Source organism: Calliopsis andreniformis, unplaced genomic scaffold (assembly GCF_051401765.1).
Source record: "Calliopsis andreniformis isolate RMS-2024a unplaced genomic scaffold, iyCalAndr_principal scaffold0154, whole genome shotgun sequence".
Classification (NCBI taxonomy): domain Eukaryota; kingdom Metazoa; phylum Arthropoda; class Insecta; order Hymenoptera; family Andrenidae; genus Calliopsis; species Calliopsis andreniformis.
Window position 1 is genome coordinate 117,516 of NW_027480563.1, and position 21,889 is coordinate 139,404.

The window sequence follows — 21,889 nt, forward strand, 5'->3', positions numbered from 1 at the left end:
AAGTTATTGGCTACATTATACGATAAGGAGCGTTACGGTATACATTATTGCAACTTACAACAGTGTATTCATCATGGTCTTCACATTACAAAGATACAACGCATTCTCGAATTTAATCAATCACCATGGCTTCGCGATTATATAGAACTCAATACTCAATTTCGAACACATGCATCAAATGATTTTGAAAAAAGTTTGTATAAATTAAAGAACAATGCAGTATTTGGTAAAACAATGAAAAATGTTCGAAATCATGTTGATGTAAAACATCTGACAAAATGGGATGGAAGATTTGGTGTACAGGCAATAATCTCAAAACCTAACTTTCAAAGCAGAAGTATTCTTTCAGAAAATTTAATTGCAATTGAGTTGCGTAAACTTATGGTTAAATTCAACAAATCAATTTACTTTGGTATGGCCATTCTAAACATATTCCACTACGATTATATGTGTCCATTACACCAACGAAGTTGTAAAATTATGTATACTGACACAGATAGTTTAATTTATTATATTCAATGTGAACATGTTTATGAGATGATGAAATGCGATATCCATAGATTCGATACCAGCGATTATCCAAAAGACAATGTATATGGTATACCGCTTGTCAATAAGAAAGGGCTGGTTCGATGAAGTATGAAAACAGTGATTCAATAATGACTGAATTCATTGGACTCAGAGCAAAGGCGTATGCTTTGAAAGTGTTTGGTAAAAAAGATGTCAAAACGTTGAAATGTGTCAAAAACAATGTTGTTGCCAAAATGATCAATTTCGATGATTACAAGCATTGTTTACGCAATGCATATGAAATATCTCGTCGTCAGTCATGCATAAGATCTGAATTGCATAAGGTATATATTGTAACAAAATTGAAAATTGCTCTCAGTCCATATGATGATAAGCGATATCTTATATCTGATTCAAATGATATACTAGCTTGGGGGCATTATAAAATAAAATTGTAAAGGATAGAAGCTGTACAATAATAGATTAAAATTATTTTACGAAAATCGATTTATTTGCATCTTTTATATTAACGTTGTAGTAAAAACATCCTTTTATGTTTACAGTACATTATTTTCATGTATCCATGAATTGCGTGAATTATCAAACCTTAACCATTTAACATATACTTTATCATCCTCCTTACGTAATACTTTTTCCACTAAATACATATCGGGATTGATAACGCGTTGTAATTCATGTTCATAAAATCCTCCTGCAATAGGCTTTTCGCATGAATCTTGCAGCAGATAAGTCACAGGATTAGTTATCTATACTTTGATTATCTTGAACACTTCAGGAGTCCAATATGGTGTATATCCTTTGTCGGAAACGGTTTTGTATTTGCTGACGCGTACAGAGACACCAACCTTAAATCTCGGTGAAGCAGCAATCTTTATATGGCTATATACTGTGTTCAAAAGCTTACCAGCAATTGTAGGGGCAACACCACATGGTCGCATTCTAATAGTCCTATGTTTCCGTATGTTGTATTCAGCCACAAGGTTCGGTAATGCGTCGATCCATCTGTATGTTCCAATGAGTACAAACAGTTTCCAAATATGATGCTTTAAAGTACGATTAAAACGTTCCTCGATGGAAGCCTTCATCACTGAATATGTTGAATACTGATTAATATTATGTTTTTTTAAGAATCTCTGTACATCAGCATTGTAAAATTTCTTTTCTTGGTCGGTTTGTAAATTTTTTGGACATCGATCTCGAATTACTTTTGCAAATGCTTTGGCTACTTCGAAACCATTTTTTGTTTTGAGTGGTACAACCCATGCATATTTGCTTAATGCATCTGTAACTGTGAGTATGTAATGATAACCTTCATTGAATCGTGAGTATGGACGCATCTCAACCATATCAGTTTGCCACAGACCATCATATCCATGTACGATAACACGTCTGCGGGGGAAATTTCTTCGTGCTGACGCATGCAACTCCTTTACAAGCTGTTGGTTTTCGAGGCTATGCTTTTCCTTAGATTTCATTGATTTTTACATTGTTGTTACTGCTGTGGTCTGTTATATAATCTTCCTCTTGAGAATGAGGGTTCAATACATGCAATACTTGTCGAACATCATTTTGCAGTATTATTAAATTGTTCTGAAATGTAGCCAATCTTTATTCAAATTCCTGCTGTATCTGTTGAACATTATTCTGTATTGTTACCACATTGCTTTGAAATGTGCTCAACTTTTTCTCAAATTCCTGCTGTTGAACCTTTAAGATTGATATGCATTGTTCCAAGTACTGCTTATTGACTGCATCTGTGTTGACCTCCAGCTGTGTAACATTTCGAATTTTGTAGTATTTTGCGTCAAAGTTGGAATCAATCATGTAGAGCGCGTTATCGTGCATATAATTTCGAAACATGCCACTCCATTTATACTACTATACTGGTGAGGTCTCATACTTTCTAAGTGATACCCCAAACTTATTGATTAACATTTCGTTGAGAATAAATCAATTATGAGCTTGCAGTTTAATTTATAATGAGACCTGCTTCGCGAAGTTCTTCGATAATCGATAGAAACTCGATGTCGTGTGAATTTTTACCCACTTGACGCGATGCTTCTAACAAACGCAGACGATCTACTAATTCGTTTGGATCATCCCAATGTATATAACCGATTTGGTTATTGTTTACTGGCATAGCATTTGGTATCTGCTTGTTAACTGTTATGACATTTGGTGTAGTATGTTCAAATCTTCTACCTGTTCGGCTCTTAATTGCACGAGCAAGTAGGGGAGGATTTATACAGAGTGTAACAAAACTGTTGCAGTTGCTTGAAAGTGGTGACTCAGGGGGTGATTTGAAACTACTTGTTCCTTACCGAAAATGTAAGATGGGGCTTCGCTAACGAGTTATTAACGAAAAACACCGGCCAGTGAGAGGGCGAGGTTGCCGTCCGAGCCAGCGCGGTAGCGTTGGGTACGCGCGCTAGATGCTACGGTTGTACTCCGAACAAGAATGCCGTCATTCATCGTAGAAAATAGCATTAGTATGAAAACTGAATGGGACACAATAAATAATACCGAGTCCTTTTTCTGTTTATCACTTGTAGTGAATAATTAGTTAAAATCGAGGAAAACTACGTGCAACGTAACAACACGAATACGTAAATTTCTTATTCGCATAACGTATAAACAAAAAAGAAATACAACAAAAAATAAAGGGACGGGAGAACAAACTTCACCTGTAGTTTGTCAACTTGTGTCACTGGGTTACTGTACCGCTCCTCGTCACCGACCGTCGAAATGGTTTATGCTAGTGTAACAACCAGTCGCGACCTCATTTGTGAGGAAGTCCGGTGTCGCAAGACATTTCCCCTTAATAATTAATAAATAATAAGCGATAATCAAAATTCGAACAGTGGCAGTGGAAGGAAAACCCTAACCTCGAATCCTCAATCGAATCCTCAATCGAATCCTCAATCGAATCCTCGCGCCAGTGACACGCGGCGCGCGTGCGCACGGGATCGGTACGTCATTAGGGCGACATCCTATGGCATGCGATGGAACACACGCTGACGACAGGATGACGACCGAATGATGACAGTACAAGCCAATCAACAAACAACGCTCTCTGTACGCCGGCGCAAACACCACCAGGTGCATACGCTGAAAACCCGGAACCAATAGAGGACGCATATCCTGCGATGACTCCTACACGCGCAAGTGCAACTCGACGCTGCCCCTACACCGAGGTCAGTCATTGGGCCCAAAAGAGGGAGGCAATTTCCCTGTATAAATAGGGCAGCGCCAGCCCCAGCGGAGAGTCTTCTTCGAAATTACTAAGTGCTAAAATTTAATCAGTGTTAAAATAATAAGCGTTAAAAACCCTAGTCCTCCCCAAAACTCCGAACCTCACTAAAGCAGCTTTAACTAGCTCCTTGATCCTCTAAATTGAAGCAGTTTTGATTAGCTTCTCCATTACCGACTGAGACAGCTTCAACTAGCTCCTTAGTCTTTCCTTGACGCATTCTATCACTGCCACCTGCTCAAATTAAGATTAATTAGTATTTTATTTCTATTAAAATCTAGTGATAAGCATTCATTGCATAGTGATAAGAATCTACTACGCAGAGGACTAAAGGTAGTACCATTATAAGAATAAAGTTAAGAAACCTATTATTGTAGAACATTTAGCTAATAAATAGTTTCTTGTTATATTTCAAAAGAGAAATCATAGTCTATGGAACTCATTTCTTAACCGCGCGCCACACGAATCCTACCCCCTTGTTCACGGGTAAGCCGCTCTATCCGTGAACGTTTTATGTACGACACACGATCCGTTACACTAGGGTAGAATTTTATCAAAGAAGCTCCCTCCACCCTCACATAGTTTTCCATCGTTCTATTATTAGTTAACTTTCACTGCGACCACATGGTTGAGAGAGAGAAAAATCAGTATCTGTCAAGAAATCATGTGCTTTGCAGAAGTGCACAACGAGTACCAACAAGCAGTTTTACAAAAGTGCTCACTCCATTCTTTTACTGACTACGTATCCAATGCTTCGAGATAGAAAACAGACACATCGTGCATCGGTCCAAAAGGGTCCGCGAAGAAGAGAAACTCTTTTTCGTCCCCAAAGAATAAGAAAAAAATTGTGGGCACCATGTGTCCAGTTGTCGCTGTTAGGACCAGTCTAACCGCCTTAGCAGAGATCAGGGGCACGCATTAGGTAATTTATGGCTTTATTGCTCTGGTTTCGAAGGAGACGTGACCTCGGAGTGTCCGAACAAGGAAGGTCTGAGGTGCTTAAACTACGTGGGGGTACAAGGAGCTTCTCTGGAATAATTCTACCCAACCACAAACTATTTCGACGGTCGATGACCAGGGTCGGTACAGTGACCCAGTGACATAGATTTACAAATTACAGATGAATTGTATTTAATTCATTAGTGATTATTATGTTTTAAATCTAACGCAGACTACTTTCAACCTTGTCTTCAACGTTAATTCTCCAATTCTCCGTTCATTTTTTTAGTTGCATTGCTTTTTCGTTTATGCGTTATGCAAATATTTTCATACTAATGCTATTTCCTTCGACGCATGCCGACTTTCTTGTTCGGAGTACAATCGTAACGACCAGCGCGTACCCAACGCTACCGCGGTCGCTCGGGCGGCAAATTCGTGCTCTCATTGGCCGGTGTTTTTCATTAATAACTGGTTAACGAAGCCTCATCTTACATTTTCGCTAAGGAAAAAGTTGTTTCAAATCACCCCCTGAATCACCCCTTTTAAGGAACTGCGACGTTTTTGTTACACCCTGTATACCACGAAAACCGATGCTTGGGAAGTTTCGAGTCATATTGGTGAAATGTCACCGAGCTGAAGAAATATTGCGAATTTCACGTCAAACGCCTACTGTTTTAGGGAGGAACGGGTTCGAAATAAATTCCGCAATTCTTAGTTACGAGAAAAATATATATTATTACCATGTCCGCGTGTCGCGGTGCTGCGTCGTCATAAAGACTGTTCCCATCGGAAGCTCCCCACTCCGCCATCGGTGAAAGCCTGTTTCACATAGTTTTATCATTGGCGCGCAACTCAACACCTACCTTAACGTAAAAGTACGCATTATATATCGCTGAAAACGATGCTTAGGCAAGTTTCGAGTCATACTGGTGAAATACCACCGCACTTGACAAAATAATGCGGATTTCACGTCAAACGTCAACTTTAACGTAAAACTACGCTATATACCACTGACATCGATGCTTGGGCAAGTTTCGTGTCATACTGGTGAAATATCGCCATGCTTCCTGTAATACTGCGAATTTCGCGTCAAACGTCGACTTTAACGTGAGACTACGCTATATACCACTGACATCGATGCTTGGGCAAGTTTCGTGTCATACTGGTGAAATATCGCCATGCTTCCTGTAATACTGCGAATTTCGCGTCAAACGTCGATTGTAACGTGAGACTACGCAGTATATATCACTGAAATAGATATTTGGGCAAGTTTTGAGCTATGTCAGTAAAATATATCCGCATTTGATGAAATATTGCGAATTTTAAGTCAAACGTCGATTTTAATTTGACACTACGCATTACAAGTCACTGAAAACGATGTCTCGACAAGTTTCCAGACGTATAGGTGAAATATAACCGCGTTTGCCTACGAAGTACCACCTTTCTGAATAGGGAATTTAGAAGAGGATACCGTGGAGGTTTTAGTGGGTGAGAGTCCCACACTACTCTGACAGACCTAAGGTGTGCGGTAGGACATTTCCTCCACGTGATACTAAAAAAAAAGAAAATCCAGGCCGCAGTTTGCACCCAGGCTGCAGTTTGAGCCGCTACTCAACCAGATCGGACAATTAGGGCCGCAGAAATCGATTTGAAAAGCATAAAATTGAGAACAAGTAAGCAGTTTTTCGATCTTATGATAGATACCGATACAGTGGATGGCAGAATAATGATTGTATTTAGTGTAATAGTAATTTAGTAATAATTTTAATTCCATAAACTTCAAAAATTTATATGCTCATACACTAAAATATAAAGATTTAACAAAAAATTTACCATGATAAAAAATTTTTATTCTTATTTTTCATCTATAATAATTATCCTTTTATCGCTATTTTCTCTAATATTAAACAATATATTTTTCATTTGACTAATTATAGAAATTACTAACTTAATTCTTTTATCATTATTAGCTATTTCAAAAAATATGAGAATTAGAGTTCTTTATTTTTTTATTTCATTTATTAGAAGATCTGTAGTTTTAACGGGAATTTTATTTAATAATTTTAATGTATACTCATCAATCCTGATAATAATGGGAACTTCATTAAAATTCGGGATTATTCCATTTAATGCTTGATTTAATTTTATATTTAAATCAATTAATTTCATAAATGCATTTTTATTCATAACATTCATAAAATTAATTCCTTTTATTCTTTTAATAAATTCAATCCCTATAAAAGAATTATTAATTATAATTACTCTAAATTTAATTGTATCACCGCTATTAATATTAAATAAAAATTCTTTAATACTAATAATATCATTTTCTTCAATTTATCAAACTTCATTAATAATAACATTAATATATTTTGTTACACACGAAGTTTCGAGAAGAGAAACCTTTATTCGTTCACAATTGACGTTACAATTATTGACAATGATTTTGACGAGAAAACCACCAGAGTCTAACTCAGGACTAACTCTCGCGTTCGCCTGCCCCCCTCTTTATACTCTTTCTTATCGCTTCCTCGCGTCAGCTTTTCGTTTGGCTCATCGTGTTTACTTGGACCATGAGATTCCCAACGTTGGCTTTTGCGTTCGGCGTACGTTTGGCTCGTCGCGTTTGCGTCGCTTCTAACGTTAGCTTTTCGTTTGGTTTATTTTGTTACTTCGCTCGGCCCGTGAGAATTTAAATTTTTATATTTTTATTCTTTACTTCATCATATATTCAGTATTATCATATAATATAATCTATTTAATCATAGATATAAAATTAGAAAATAAAATAGAAATAATAATCTTTAACAATAAATCAAAACGTACATTTTTTTATTTATTACTAACATATATACTTATTCCACCAATAGGAGTGTTTTCTTTAAAATGATTAGGGTTAGAGAACTTAGTAATTAAACTTAATGGTTTTAATCTTATCCTATCTATCATTATTGTAATATCAAGACTATTAATAATTTGAAATTATTTAAATTTTATTAATAACAATTTATTCAATAAAAATTACTCAAATATATTCTTAAAATACAAATATATAGATGTGTGAATTTTATTCATTATAAATATTATAGTAATTATATTTAGAATCATATACATTTACTTTAAAATCTAATTTCTAAAAAATTACATTTTATTTTTAAATTTGCAATTTAATATTTTGATTAAACTATAGAAATTATATTAATAGTATTAGAAAATTTTATTTTCATAAATAAATTTACAATTTATTCCTTTTATCAGGCATAATACTCTAATACTTTATTTAAAGATTTTAAGTTAATTTTAAACTATTAATCTTCAAAATTAAAAATATAAATTTAATTTTATAAATCTTAATTTCTTCGTGAATAAAAAAATGATTATACTCCACTAATCATAAAAATATTGGCATATTATATTTTATATTCGCTATATGATCAGGAATAATTGGTTCATCAATAAGATTTATTATTCGATTAGAATTAAGAAGACAGGGGCATGAATTAAAAATGATCAGATTTATAATTCAATTGTAACGTCTCATGCTTTTGTTAGAATTTCATTTTATGGTTATACCATTCATAAGTGGAGGTTTTGGGAACTGATTAGTTCCCTTAATGATTGGAGCTCCAGATATGGCATTTCCACGAATAAACAATATAAGATTTTGATTACTACCTCCTTCAATTTTTTTATTATTAATAAGAAATTATTTAAATTCAGGATCAGGCACAGGATGAACAATTTACCCTCCATTATCATCATTTATATACCACCCATCATCATCTACCGATCTAACAATTTTTTCCCTTCATATCGCCGGAGTATCATCAATCATAGGGGCTATTAATTTTTTAGTGACAATTTTCAATATAATAAATTATTCGTTACAATATGATCAACTACCTTTATTCCCATGATCAGTTGTAATTACAGCAATTTTACTTTTACTATCACTACCTGTTCTTGCTGGAGCAATTACAATACTTTTATCAGATCGAAATTTAAATTCTTCTTTTTTTGACCCTATAGGAGGGGGTGACCCAATTTTATACCAACACTTATTTTGATTCTTTGGACATCCAGAAGTTTATATTCTAATTCTTCCAGGATTTGGACTAGTCTCACATATTATTTTAAACGAAAGAGGTAAAAAAGGAACATTTGGAAACATGGGAATAGTATACGCAATACTAGGAATTGGTTTTCTAGGATTTATTGTATGAGCACATCACATATTTACTGTTGGAATAGATGTAGATAGTCGCGCTTATTTCACATCAGCAACTATAACTATTGCCATTCCCACTGGCATTAAAGTTTTTAGATGACGAGCAACATTCCATGGGTCAAAAGTTTACGCAAATCCAACAACTTTATGATCTATGGGATTTATTTTTTTGTTTACAATAGGAGGATTAACAGGAATTATATTATCAAATTCATCTATTGATATTTTACTTCATGATACATACTATGTTGTAGGACATTTTCATTATGTACTTTCAATAGGAGCAGTATTTAGAATTATTGCAAGGTTAATTCACTGATATCCTTTAATTAATGGATTAACACTAAACAAAAAATTTCTTAAAATTCAATTTTATTTTATATTTATTGGAGTAAATATAACATTCTTCCCTCAACATTTTTTAGGATTAATAGAAATACCACGACGATATTCAGATTACCCTGACGCATATTACTGTTGAAATTTTTTATCTTCACTAGGATCATTAATTTCAGTTAATAGAATAATAATAATTATTTTTATTACATTAGAAAGATTTATAGTAAAACGATTAATTTTATTTAAATATTTTCAAAATTCACTTGAATGATTACAAAATTATCCCTCATTTGAACACTCATTTAATGAAATTCCTTTGATTTTTAAAAAAGAAAATAAAAGAAAGAAAATTTAATTTTAAGCTTATAAAATTTATAAATTAAAAATTAAATTTAATATGGCAGATTAGTGCGATGAATTTAAGCTTCATATATAAAGATATATTTCTTTTATTAAAAATTGCTACATGAAATATATTTTCACTTCAAGATCCTAACTATCTTTTTGCTGATAATTTAGTTGTATTTTCTAATATTACTATATATAATATTATCAATAACTATTTCGATAACATTATTTATAATAATAAATATCATTTTACGAAAATTTAGAAATCGATTTTTATTAGAAAATAATTTAATTGAAATTATTTGAACTATTTTTCCAATAATTGTATTAATAATTATTGCATTTCCATCATTAAAAACTCTTTATATTGTTGATGAAATATGGACATTCTCATATTTTACAATTAAAGCTATTGGTCATCAATAATATTGAAGATATGAATATCCAGAATTTTATTTAAATTATGATTCTTTTATAATCAATGATTATTCAAATTTAAGATTATTTCAACTATTAGATGGAGATAATCGAATTATTATTCCATTTAAAACCCCAATTCGTTTAATTACAACATCTGTTGATGTAATTCACACATGAACAATTCCATCCTTAGGAATAAAAATAGATGCAACTCCAGGACGACTTAAGGGGGCAGACTCCTTCGGGGCCTACTCCGAATCGATCGAAGCGCTGATGCGAAAAAACGGGCATTAGGGAAAACATAATTTATACATGCGACATTTGATAATGTGGCATTTAGCGTTATCCTGTTGAATTACAAATGAGAATTGCGAAGGTATAATTGCCAAATCGCATCGTAGGAAAGTTCTGTCACGCTGTTGCCACATCAATTACAATTTTATGCATCAGCAAATCTCTACTGAATACGCCTTGAGCCGATATTTTGCTTCATACGGAATATAGAAAAGGACGGTGCGAGCGAGAAAGAAAGAGTATCACGAATGAAACAATACATATGTGCCCAAAATTATGAAAGTAGTCTAAGAAACAACATTTTCGTATGAGATTCACACAAAATTTCACATTTATAATAAATGTTTATTAATCAAGACTAATTATAATGTGACGTAATATAGAAATATTTTCTAATTTATTCAAATGTAATCCTTTGAATATCACAAAATAAGAAATATACAATTTAGACCACTTTCATAATTATGGGCATATATATATACTAATATGTGAAATCCTAAAACTTATATATATAGAATAAATAATTCATTAAATTCATGCTATTCATTCATTCATTCATTCCTACTTTTTAAGAAATAAACAAACGACATTATTTTAATTTTTCTTTATTTAAAAATAAAAATGTTATGAGTGGTATAATTGTAATCTGTGAAAAGGTATACAAAAATTAGAATTATTTAAACTAAAAATTGAAAACAAAAAAAATTAAAAGCTACCATAGATTCGAACCAGGCACCTACAGATTATGAGGGAATGCCTAATTCTCACTCAACTAAGATACTTTCGTGTAAAATTAGTGGATTAAACTATAACTTCTGGAACAATTCCAATTGTTTGTTGATAGTAAATAATAACTATTGAAGAATAATGATTTGTAAATCACTTTTACTTGCTACATTTTCATCGATGCAAGGGTCACTCACACTGAACCTCTCCTACTGTTTGCAACGAGTGCAAGACGTTGCGAGTATTCATTAGCAATGTTATAATTTATACATTTAGTAAACAATAAACAACATGTATCATAATATAATGACAAAAACATTATAGGGGTATATATTTTTCGTAAAACCACACGTTTCTGGGCCCAATTTCGCACAAAATGCAGTTTAACTAAGAATGCTACTATTTTGTTCATAACGTAAAAATTCAAAATTCTATTTTAGCCGTATTTTGTGTTTTGGTTCATAGTATTTGCATACAAATTTACAAAACGATCGATCAGCATGTTGTCAGTGAACACAACGACAATATACTATTTTTTAATATATTTTTTAAATAAATTGATATTTTTGAAAACTATTTACATAGGTGGATTCGTCATTCAAAAATACACAATCGCCCCATTTATATTATTTTGCTATCCGCACTAGTTTTGGAGATATTAAACGAAATATGTTTTCCACCCCCAACTTTGGGGGTGGTTTTCACACCCTTTAGATGAATTAGAAGCAATAAAAAAATACGTGTCGAATATTTTCGGCTATTCTACAATCCTACAAAGTTTCATCAAAATCGGAGACTTTCACCTCGGGATGTTCCCTTATTAGTAAGAATCAAAATCTCGACTGGAGTTGGATTCGTTCAAGTTTTCCTGATGGGCAGAATTGTAATATGTACATACATATATGTGGCAACAGTGTGACGAAACTTTCAATACGTTTTGGCAACTAAGCCTTTCTTGCGTCTGTATTCGTGTATTCGATGAATACGCCATTCAGCTGTCAAATTCTAGATTACATTTACCGACTGATCTGTATTTTTATCGATGCTAATGGCAATATGACCAAATTGATTGAGATATACCATTAACGCTTCTAACGGCAAATCGTTGAACTATTTTTGTGTCAAAACGGGTGCACAACGAAAATTACGCTTTACGCCTTCAAGAAGTGTTAAATTGAGGAAAATCGCATTTCCACGATATTGTGCTAATTCAAGGAAGGGTGCTCTGGTGTGCTATGAGCTATGAACCATTAAATCGTGAGATATTTGCGAAAATGACACTTCGGCAGCCATCTTGCTAGTTTACAACAGCGTCTGTTTCATGCTTACAGTTTGTAATTTTACAGTTTTCTCCACGTATAGTGTTTATTGGAGTATAAACGGACCAGAGCACCCTGTAGTGAAGTCTACTCGTGGGTTCTGTACCCGCGAAAAATTCATTTATGCAAGTATCGAGACGTAAAGCGTAATTTGCGAAACCGGTTGTCTCTCTCGCTCATCGCGTATACGTGTATGACTTTCTTTGCTTGTGTGAGCGCACGCACACAGCTCAAAACACAAGGAGTCTGCCCCCTTAATCAAATAATATTATTTACATACCGACCAGGATTATTTTTTGGCCAATGTTCAGAAATTTGTGGAACAAATCGTAGATTTATACCTATCGTAGTAGAATCAACATCAATAAATGATTTTGGAAATTGATTACTTAGAATAATAACTTTATAAAATCCTAAGATAAAAAATTAGTTAAACATATAACATTAAATTGTCAATTTAAAATTATTAATTTTTTAATATTTTTTATTTATATTTTATTTAACAATAATAATTTAATCATTAGATGTCTGAAATGAAAGAATTGGTCTCTTAAACCATATTACAGTATAAATTCGATATACTTCTAATGGCCAATATTTAAATATTTTTTTATACCACAGATAAAACCAATATTATGATCAATTCTTCTATTTTTCACGTTAAGAATTATTTACATTATAATCATTAATCTTCATTATTTATTTATTAATTTTTCTCCATATAAAAATAAAAAGAAAATATTAAAAAATAAGAATAAAAATTTATGAAAGTGAATATGATAAACCTATTATCAATTTTCGACCCATCTACATATATTGTACTTATAATAAATTGAATTAGTTTATTACTACCATTAAGAATGATACCAATAATATATTGATTTATTCCCTCTCGTTTAAATATATTATGAATTAAGCTTATAATAATAATTTGCAATGAATTTAAATTACTAATTAGTTACAAATATATATTTAATATAATTATTTTCTTAAGAATACTAATAATAATTATACTTTATAATTTAATAGGATTAATACCATATATTTTCACTCCTACAAGTCACTTATCAATTAATTTATCATTAACAATATCAATATGATTAACATATATATTTTACGGTTGAACTATAAATTGAGAAAAAATATTAATTCATTTAGTACCACTAAATACACCTTTAATATTAATAAATTTTATAGTATTAATTGAAACAATTGGAAACATTATTCGTCCATGAACATTATCAATTCGACTAACAGCTAATATATTAGCAGGTCATTTACTTTTAACTTTACTAGGATAATCAATAGAAAGTTCCTGATTAATTATTATTCCATTTATAATCATTATTCAAAATATATTATTTATTCTAGAAATCTCAGTTTTATTTATTCAATCGTATGTAATTTCCATTCTTAGACTTCTATACTTTAATGAATCTAGTCATTAAAATCATTAAATTAAAAAAAAATTGTTTATCTTAAATAAACACTAAAACAAATGAAAAATCATCCATTTCATCTAGTAACACCCAGGCCTTGACCAATAATATTATCTATTAATTTAATAAACTTATTAATAAGAGCCATTACAATTTTTCAATTTAAAATTAATTGAATTCTATTTATATCATTAATTACTATATTATTTACTATAGAACAATGATGACGAGATGTAATTCGTGAAAGAACATTTCAAGGAATGCACTCATATATAGTATTAGATTTAATAATATTAGGAATAATTTTATTTATTATTTCAGAATTATTTTTTTTCAGTTCCTTTTTTTGGGCATATCTACATGCAGCAATCTCCCCGTCAACTGAAATTGGGATAACCTGACCCCCTAAAGACATTATTCCCTTCGATCCATACGATATTCCCCTATTAAATACAATCATTTTAATTTCATCAGGATTTTCAATTACATGAAGACATCATGCTTTATTAGAAAGTGATATTATTAATTCATCCACTAGATTAAGATATACAGTATTGTTAGGAACCTATTTTTCAGTTATACAATTAATTGAATACTACCAAACTTCATTTACTTATAACGACAGAGTTTACAAATGTATTTTTTATATATCTACAGGATTCCATGGAACTCATGTAAATATAGGAATTATTTTTTTAATATCATGTCTTCTACGAATACACAAAGACCATTTCTCAAAAACCCATCATTTTCATTTTGAAGCAGCTTCATGATACTGACATTTTGTTGATATTATTTGATTAATTCTTTATTTACTAACTTACTGATGAATATATTTATAATTTAAATTTAATTTAAATTTCAATATATAGAGTATAATTAAATACAATTAACTTCCAATTAATAAATTTAAGAAAACTTAATATATATAAGTTTAAATTTACTTTATTTATCAACTCTGGCATCATTATTGCCAATAATTATTATTATCATTAATTTTATATTATCAAAACAAAAAAAAAAAGAATCGAGAAAAAAATACACCTTTTGAATGTGGATTTGATCCACTATCAAATGCACGAATGCCATTTTCTAATCAATTCTTTATAGTTACCCTTTTATTTTTAATTTTTGATGTAGAAATTATAATAGTTATCCCAGTTACTTTAATAATAAATTATTCTTATTTAATTATAATAAGAATAATTTTTATTTTTGTCCTAATTATATTAATTCTAGGACTGTGAATAGAATGATCTTTCAATTATTTGGATTGAATTAATTAATTATTTAATCTACAAAATAAATGGATATTAGTTAATTTATAACATTTAATTTGCAATTAAAAATAAAATAAGATTTATTTATATATAAATATATAGATTATTATTTTAATCAAATTTTTAAGTCGAAATTAAATGTAATTTTTTACTTATATATATATATTTCCTGGTCGGTTCAAAACGGTCTTAACGGAATCATTCTCGCCCGACCGAATTCGAATTTTTTCGCCGCCCTAGCTCTAACCCAACTCAAATCCCCGTTTTGCTACCTACCTTGGGCCTGCCACCATAATTTTCAAGCATATAAAAATGTTTATCTCGAAAACGAAAAGAGAACGACAATTATTTCATTTAGAAAAATTAATCCACGTATCAAGATACATGGTATAAAAAAGCTTCAAAGAAATGTGTGAGGAGGCACGTATTCTAAATAATTACTAAATTTTGTAATCAATTTTAATCTTTTGTAAATAATTTTTGTAAATAATTTTTTAATTACAGCCAGCGATGGTACCCAAACTCAAAAAATTGAGACCAACTGGCGACCAGCGAAAGACTGGATGCGTGGAAGAGCTCGTTTTCACGACGATGAATTTGCATACCGTTTATGCGAATTCTTATGGCGTCGATTTTGTAAATATAATAAAATTGATATGATGTCATCTTTAATGGATGCTATTAGAAACGAATATACCTTTAATTGATAATATAATGAATTTGGTTTTTGCACGCAGTCACCACTTAGGACGACTTCAATTAGTTGAAATTAGTATATCTCATCACTCGGTTCTAGTCCGTCACTAGGTCTAGACTAGAAAGGAAATTAAAAAAGGGAAATCATAACATTTGTATATACAGCTTAAATGGTCATCAGCGTATGCAATTGCTCGTAGCCAGTGGCTCCGCTCTTTGGCTGAGCAGCGTGTAGAAGCCAATATGGCGTCAAACTAGCTAGTGAAATAGTTTAAAAATGCTCACCTCTATATACGCATAACTTTTCAACCGCTGAATTCCTAAAATTAAAATTTGCACTTTTGGATTCCGCTCGTCCAGTATTATTAAAATATGTAAAAAAAAACCATTAATTTTTATTTCCCCAAAGTAAAGTTTAACCTAATGCTATAGTAAGATAATAAAAAACAATGTTTCCGTAGTTCCTACAGATTGTACATTATTTTACTGGGTATCAAAACATTGAAAACTCTACAAAAATACTTATTCCATAAAGAATGAACGTAGGTTGGACGTATTAGTTGCTGCAATCGGTGAAAAGTACGGACACATCAGTTTTAATTATTCTAATTATGGCGCACCGAATAATAATTAATAATAGTAATAACTATTATCGGTGAAACTTACCCATTCGGAGAAGAATTCACTTGCTACCTGTACACTTGTTCCACTGGATCTCTGCACCGATCCCGGTCGTTGGGGGATGATGCCCAGGTAGCGCTGATCGCAGGTGTCCAAGTCCACAAGAAGACACCTTGCATTTACAACACTACGTGGTCACTAACACTGATCACTTCACTAAACGAGCACTTGAACTTTTAATGACCGACAATCGACTATTTTGAATCGTTCTGCGCCATTCCGTAAATAAAAACAGGATGTCACGCACTTCAGCGGCGAAATTGCGATCGATACTGGTGATTTTTTCCGAAGTCTCGTTCCTCGTGCCCTCGCATCCCTCCAGCGCGACTTCACGGGGTGTAGTTTCGTCGAAATACTCGAATTTGATTTATTAGTTGACACTAACAAGGTTGGATCTTCCTCGGTTACTTTTTTTTTTGTGGAGGTGGTAGTCTCCTCTTCGGGTCGAAAAAGTCACAAGCAAATTCATGGGGAAAAGCAAAGGCATATCGAATTAGAGTAGGAGACGGCAACGAGTGACTCGCAGATGTGGCCGTTTATTATCACAGGTATTGGCCTGCAAGTTCAGCGGTACACCGAAGCCGAAGGTCGCAAGGGTTGTGTCGCGCTTACCGTTCAAGTCCTTTCGATGCATTCGGAAGGATGAAATATGGAACTGCTCGTCGTAAAAGTAGTAATTGGGGAAAGTTTCTGGACGTTAAACATTTGGTCAACGGATGTCTCGCACAGATAGACAAACTTGTCGATGAAGGAAAAATACATCAATTGTATTCCAATATAAAATAAATAACATTTCTATTTCGATACCTGTATAAATTTAGTTGATAATCTAATATTTTTCATGGAATGCAAATATACTCTTGCGGATAAATGATTTTGTATTATTATGTGAAATCGTTGCTTTTAGAGTGCTTTTGTCGTATCAATCGTTAAATGTCGATAAATGTCGATAAATACAATTCTGTGACGGATTTAATTTTTGTTACAGTTAGTTTTATTGATGGCCAGGTTGAGGGCGCATTATGTACTAAATATCGATTATACATAGGTGACACATATATATATATATATATATATATATATATATATATATATATATATATATGTGTGTGTGTGTGTGTGTGTGTGTGTGTGTGTGTGTGTGGTCGTGTGCGTGTGTATATATATACACGCACACGACCACACGCATATAGCGGAAACGACGTGATCTTCGCATTTCTTTTGTTTCTTGTATATAGGGATTATACGTATTATTGGCTACATTGCGTTGCGACGAAGAGGTGGTTTTTTTATTACATTTGTACTGATTTAAGGCAAGTAAATCCATAACAATATTTGTCATTACTTTGTATTTATGTGTAAATATGCTTCGTTAAATCGCAGAAGCGATAAGACAAACCGATATGTTTTCTTAATGTATACAATTTACACTGTGTGTCTCTATCGCATGTACGGTTTAGGGATGTACGCAACCTCATACGTAGCACAGAGATGCATGAGTAAAAGTGTCTAAAAGAAATCCGGTAAAGTTCTAAAAAAAAAATGGCGATGAGACGTTCCTGAGATGTTTGATCATTACAAATCAGTATGTTTTTAGGACGTCTTAAAAAGCATTTTCATAAAACGTTTAAATTAGATTACGTCTACAAGATGTTTTTCGTTAATGCTTTTGATTCCGTTCTCTATTGCTTTTATTTTGAAATGCATGTGCCTCCTTATATTATTGAGAAATATTTCTTTAATTTTAGGATTTGACTTTCTTTTCATTTTTAGAAATACTATTAAGGAGAAAAACAGAAACGATTGAGTTTGGAAAGCTTTTTTTCTTTTTTATTTCAGGGTTCCTTGAGTTATTTACAATATGTAAAATCTACTCGTTTAGCTGCTTTGCGCTATTGTCGAGTACGCTTTACTGGTTGCCGACTTGAGCCTTAATGTTTCACATAACATTAGTCGATAGGCTGCATTGTTTGCGCCGTGTTTCCAGAGCAGCAACCGTAAAAAGGGGCGATACAAACGTTTTGTAAATGTCGTTGTCGTTCTTGTTGTCATTGTTTTATAATTATTATTACGATTATGATTATGATTATGATTATGACTATGGTTATGATTATGACTAGGATTACGATTATAACTATAATTATGTTTACGATTATGATTATGATTATGATTATAACTATGACTATGGTTATGGCAATGGCTGCTATGCCTATGGCTATGTCTGGTATGGCTGTGGCTATGGCTATGGCTACTATGGCTATGTCTATGGCTGCTATGGCTATGGCTATGGCTATGGCTGCTATGGATATACCTGTGGCTGCTATGGCTATGGCTATGGCTACGGCTGCTATGGCTATGGCTATGGCTGCAATGTCCATGGCAATGCCTGCTAAGTCTATGGCTGGTATAGCTATGCCTATGGCTGCTACGGCTATGGCTATAACTGCTATGGCTATGGCATTGGCTGCTGTGGCTATAGCTGTGGCTATGTCTGCTCTGGCTATGGCTGTGGCTGCTGTGGCTATGTCTATGGCTATGGCTGATATGGCTATGGCTCTGGCTGCTATGGCTCTCGCTATGGCAATTGCTGCTATGACTGTGGCTATGGCAGCTATGGCTATGACTATGGCTGCAATAGCTTTGGCTGTGGCTACTATAGCTATGGCTATGGCTGCTATGGCTATGGCTACGGCTGCTATGGCCGCTATGGCTATGGCTATGCCTGCTATGGCTATCGCTATTGCTGCTATGGCAATGGCTATGTGTACGGCTATGGGTATGGCTGCTATGGATATGGCTATGGCTGCTCTGGCTATGGCTAGGGCCATGGCTGCTATGGCTATGGCTATGGATGCTATGGCTATGGCTACGGCTGCTATGGCTATCGCTATGACTGCTATGGCTACGGCTATGGCTGCTTTGGGTATGGCTATAGCTGCTATGGCTGTGACTCTGGCTGCTTTGGGTATGGCTATTGCTGCTATGGCTATGGCTCTGGCTGCTATGGCTATGGCTGCTATGGCTATGGCTCTGGCCATGTCTATGGCTGCTATGGCTATGGCTAAGGATGCTATGGCTATGGCTATGGCAGCATTGGCTATGGCTATGGCTACGGTTATGGCTGCTCTGGCTATGGGTATGGCTGCTGTGGCCATGGCTATGGCTGCTTTGGCTATGGCTATGGCTACGGCTATGGCTGCTCTGGCTATGGGTATGGCTGCTGTGGCTATGGCTATGGCTACTATGGCTATGGCTATGACTGCTCTCGCTGCTATGGCCATGGCTATTGTTGCTACGGCTATGGCTATGGCTACGGCCGTTATGGCTATGGCTATATCTGCTATGGCTATGGCTATGGCTATGACAATGGCTGGTATGGCTATGGCTATGGCTGCTACGGCTATGGCTGCTATGGCTATGGCTATGGCTGCTCTGACTATGGCTAGGGCCATAGCTGCTATGGCTATGGCTATGGATGCTATGGCTATGGCTACGGCTGCTATGGCTATCGCTATGGCTGCTATGGCTATGGCTATGGCAGCTATGGCTATGGCTATGACGGCTATGCCTATGGCTATGGCTTCTATGGCTATTGCTATGGCTGGTATGTCTGTGGCTGGTATAGTTATGGCTATGGCTGCTCTGGCTATGGCTGTGGCTGGTATGGCTATGGCTATGGCTACGGCTATGGCTGCTATGGCCGCTATGGCTATGGCTATGCCTGCTATGGCTATCGCTATTGCTGCTATGGCAATGGCTATGGCTATGACAATGGCTGCTATGGCTATGGCTATGGCTCCTATGACTATGGCTATGGCTGCAATGTCCATGGCAATGGCTGCTACGTCTATGGCTGGTATAGCTATGCCTATGGCTGCTACGGTTATGGATATAACTGCTATGGCTATGGCATTGGCTGCTGTGGCTATGGCTATGGCCATGTCTGCTCTGGCTATGGCTATGGCTGCTCTGGCTATGGCTATGTCTATGACAATGGCTGCTATGGCTATGGCTATGGCTGCTATGACTATGGCTATGGCTGCAATGTCCATGGCAATGGCTGCTATGTCTATGGCTGGTATAGCTATGCCTATGGCTGTTACGGCTGTGGCTATAACTGCTATGGCTATGGCATTGGCTGATCTGGCTATGGCTATGGCCATGGCTGCTATGGCTATGGCTATGGCTGCTTTGTCTATAGCTATGCGTGCTATGGCTATGGCTATGGCTGTTACGGCTATGGCCATAACTGCTATGGCTATGGCTATGACTGCTATGGCTGTGGCCATGGCTGGTGTGCCTATGGCCATGGCTACGATTATGGCTGCTATGGACGGTATGGCTGTGGCTATGCCTGCTATTGCTATCGCTAGTGCTGCAATGGCAATGGCTATGGCTACGGCTATGGCTATGGCTGCTATCGATATGGCTATGGCTGCAATAGCTTTGGCTATGTCTGCTTTGGGTATGGCTAAAGCTGCTATGGCTACGGCTCTGGCTGCTATGGCTATGGCAATGGCTGCAATAGCTTTGGCTACGGCTGCTTTGAGTATGGCTATAGCTGCTATGGCTATGGCTCTGGCTGCTATGGCTATGGCTATGGCTGCTATGGCTATGGCTGCTATGGCTATGGCTATGCCTATGGCTGCTATGTCTATGGCTGCTATGGCTATGGCTATCGCTGCTATGGCTGTGGCTATGGCCATGGCTGCTATGGCTATGGCTATGGCTGCTATGGCTATCGCTATGCGTGCTACGGCTATGGCTACGTCTGCTATGGTTATTGCTATAGCTACTACGGCTATGGCTATGGCTGCTAAGACTATGGCTATGGCTACCGCTGCTGTGGCTATGGCTATGGAAGCTATGGCTACGGCTATGGCTACGGCTATGGCTGATATGGCTATGTCTATCGCTGCTATGGCTATGGCTAAGGCTGCTATGGCTATCGCTGTGCGTGCTATGGCTATGGCTATGGCTGCTATGGCTATGGCTATGGCTGCTATGGCTGCTATGGCTATGGCTATTGTAGCTAAGGCTATTGCAATGGCTATGGCTTCTATGGCTATGGCTATGGCTATGGCTGCTATGACTGTTGCTATGGCTATGGCTGCTATGGCTATGGCTATGGCTATGTCTGCTATGGCTGCTATGGCTATGAATATCGCTGCTATAGCTTTGGCTGTGGCTACTTTGGCTACGGCTATAGGTGCTATGGCTGTGGGTATGGCTATGGCTGCTATGGCTGCTATGGCTATGACTATGGCTGCTATAGCTTTGGCTGTGGCTGCTATGGCTATGGCTATGGCTGCTGTGGCTATGGCCATGGCTGGTATGGCTATGGCCATGGCTACGGCTATGGCTGCTATGGCCGCTATGGCTATGGCTATGCCTGCTAT

The 21,889-nt window shown here is 35.0% G+C and overlaps 1 pseudogene; it reads left to right on the top strand.

The window, feature by feature from the left end:
• Positions 1-234: 234 nt before the first annotated feature.
• LOC143187717 (uncharacterized) lies at positions 235-1,007 on the top strand (annotated as a pseudogene).
• The last annotated feature ends 20,882 nt before the right edge of the window (positions 1,008-21,889 follow it).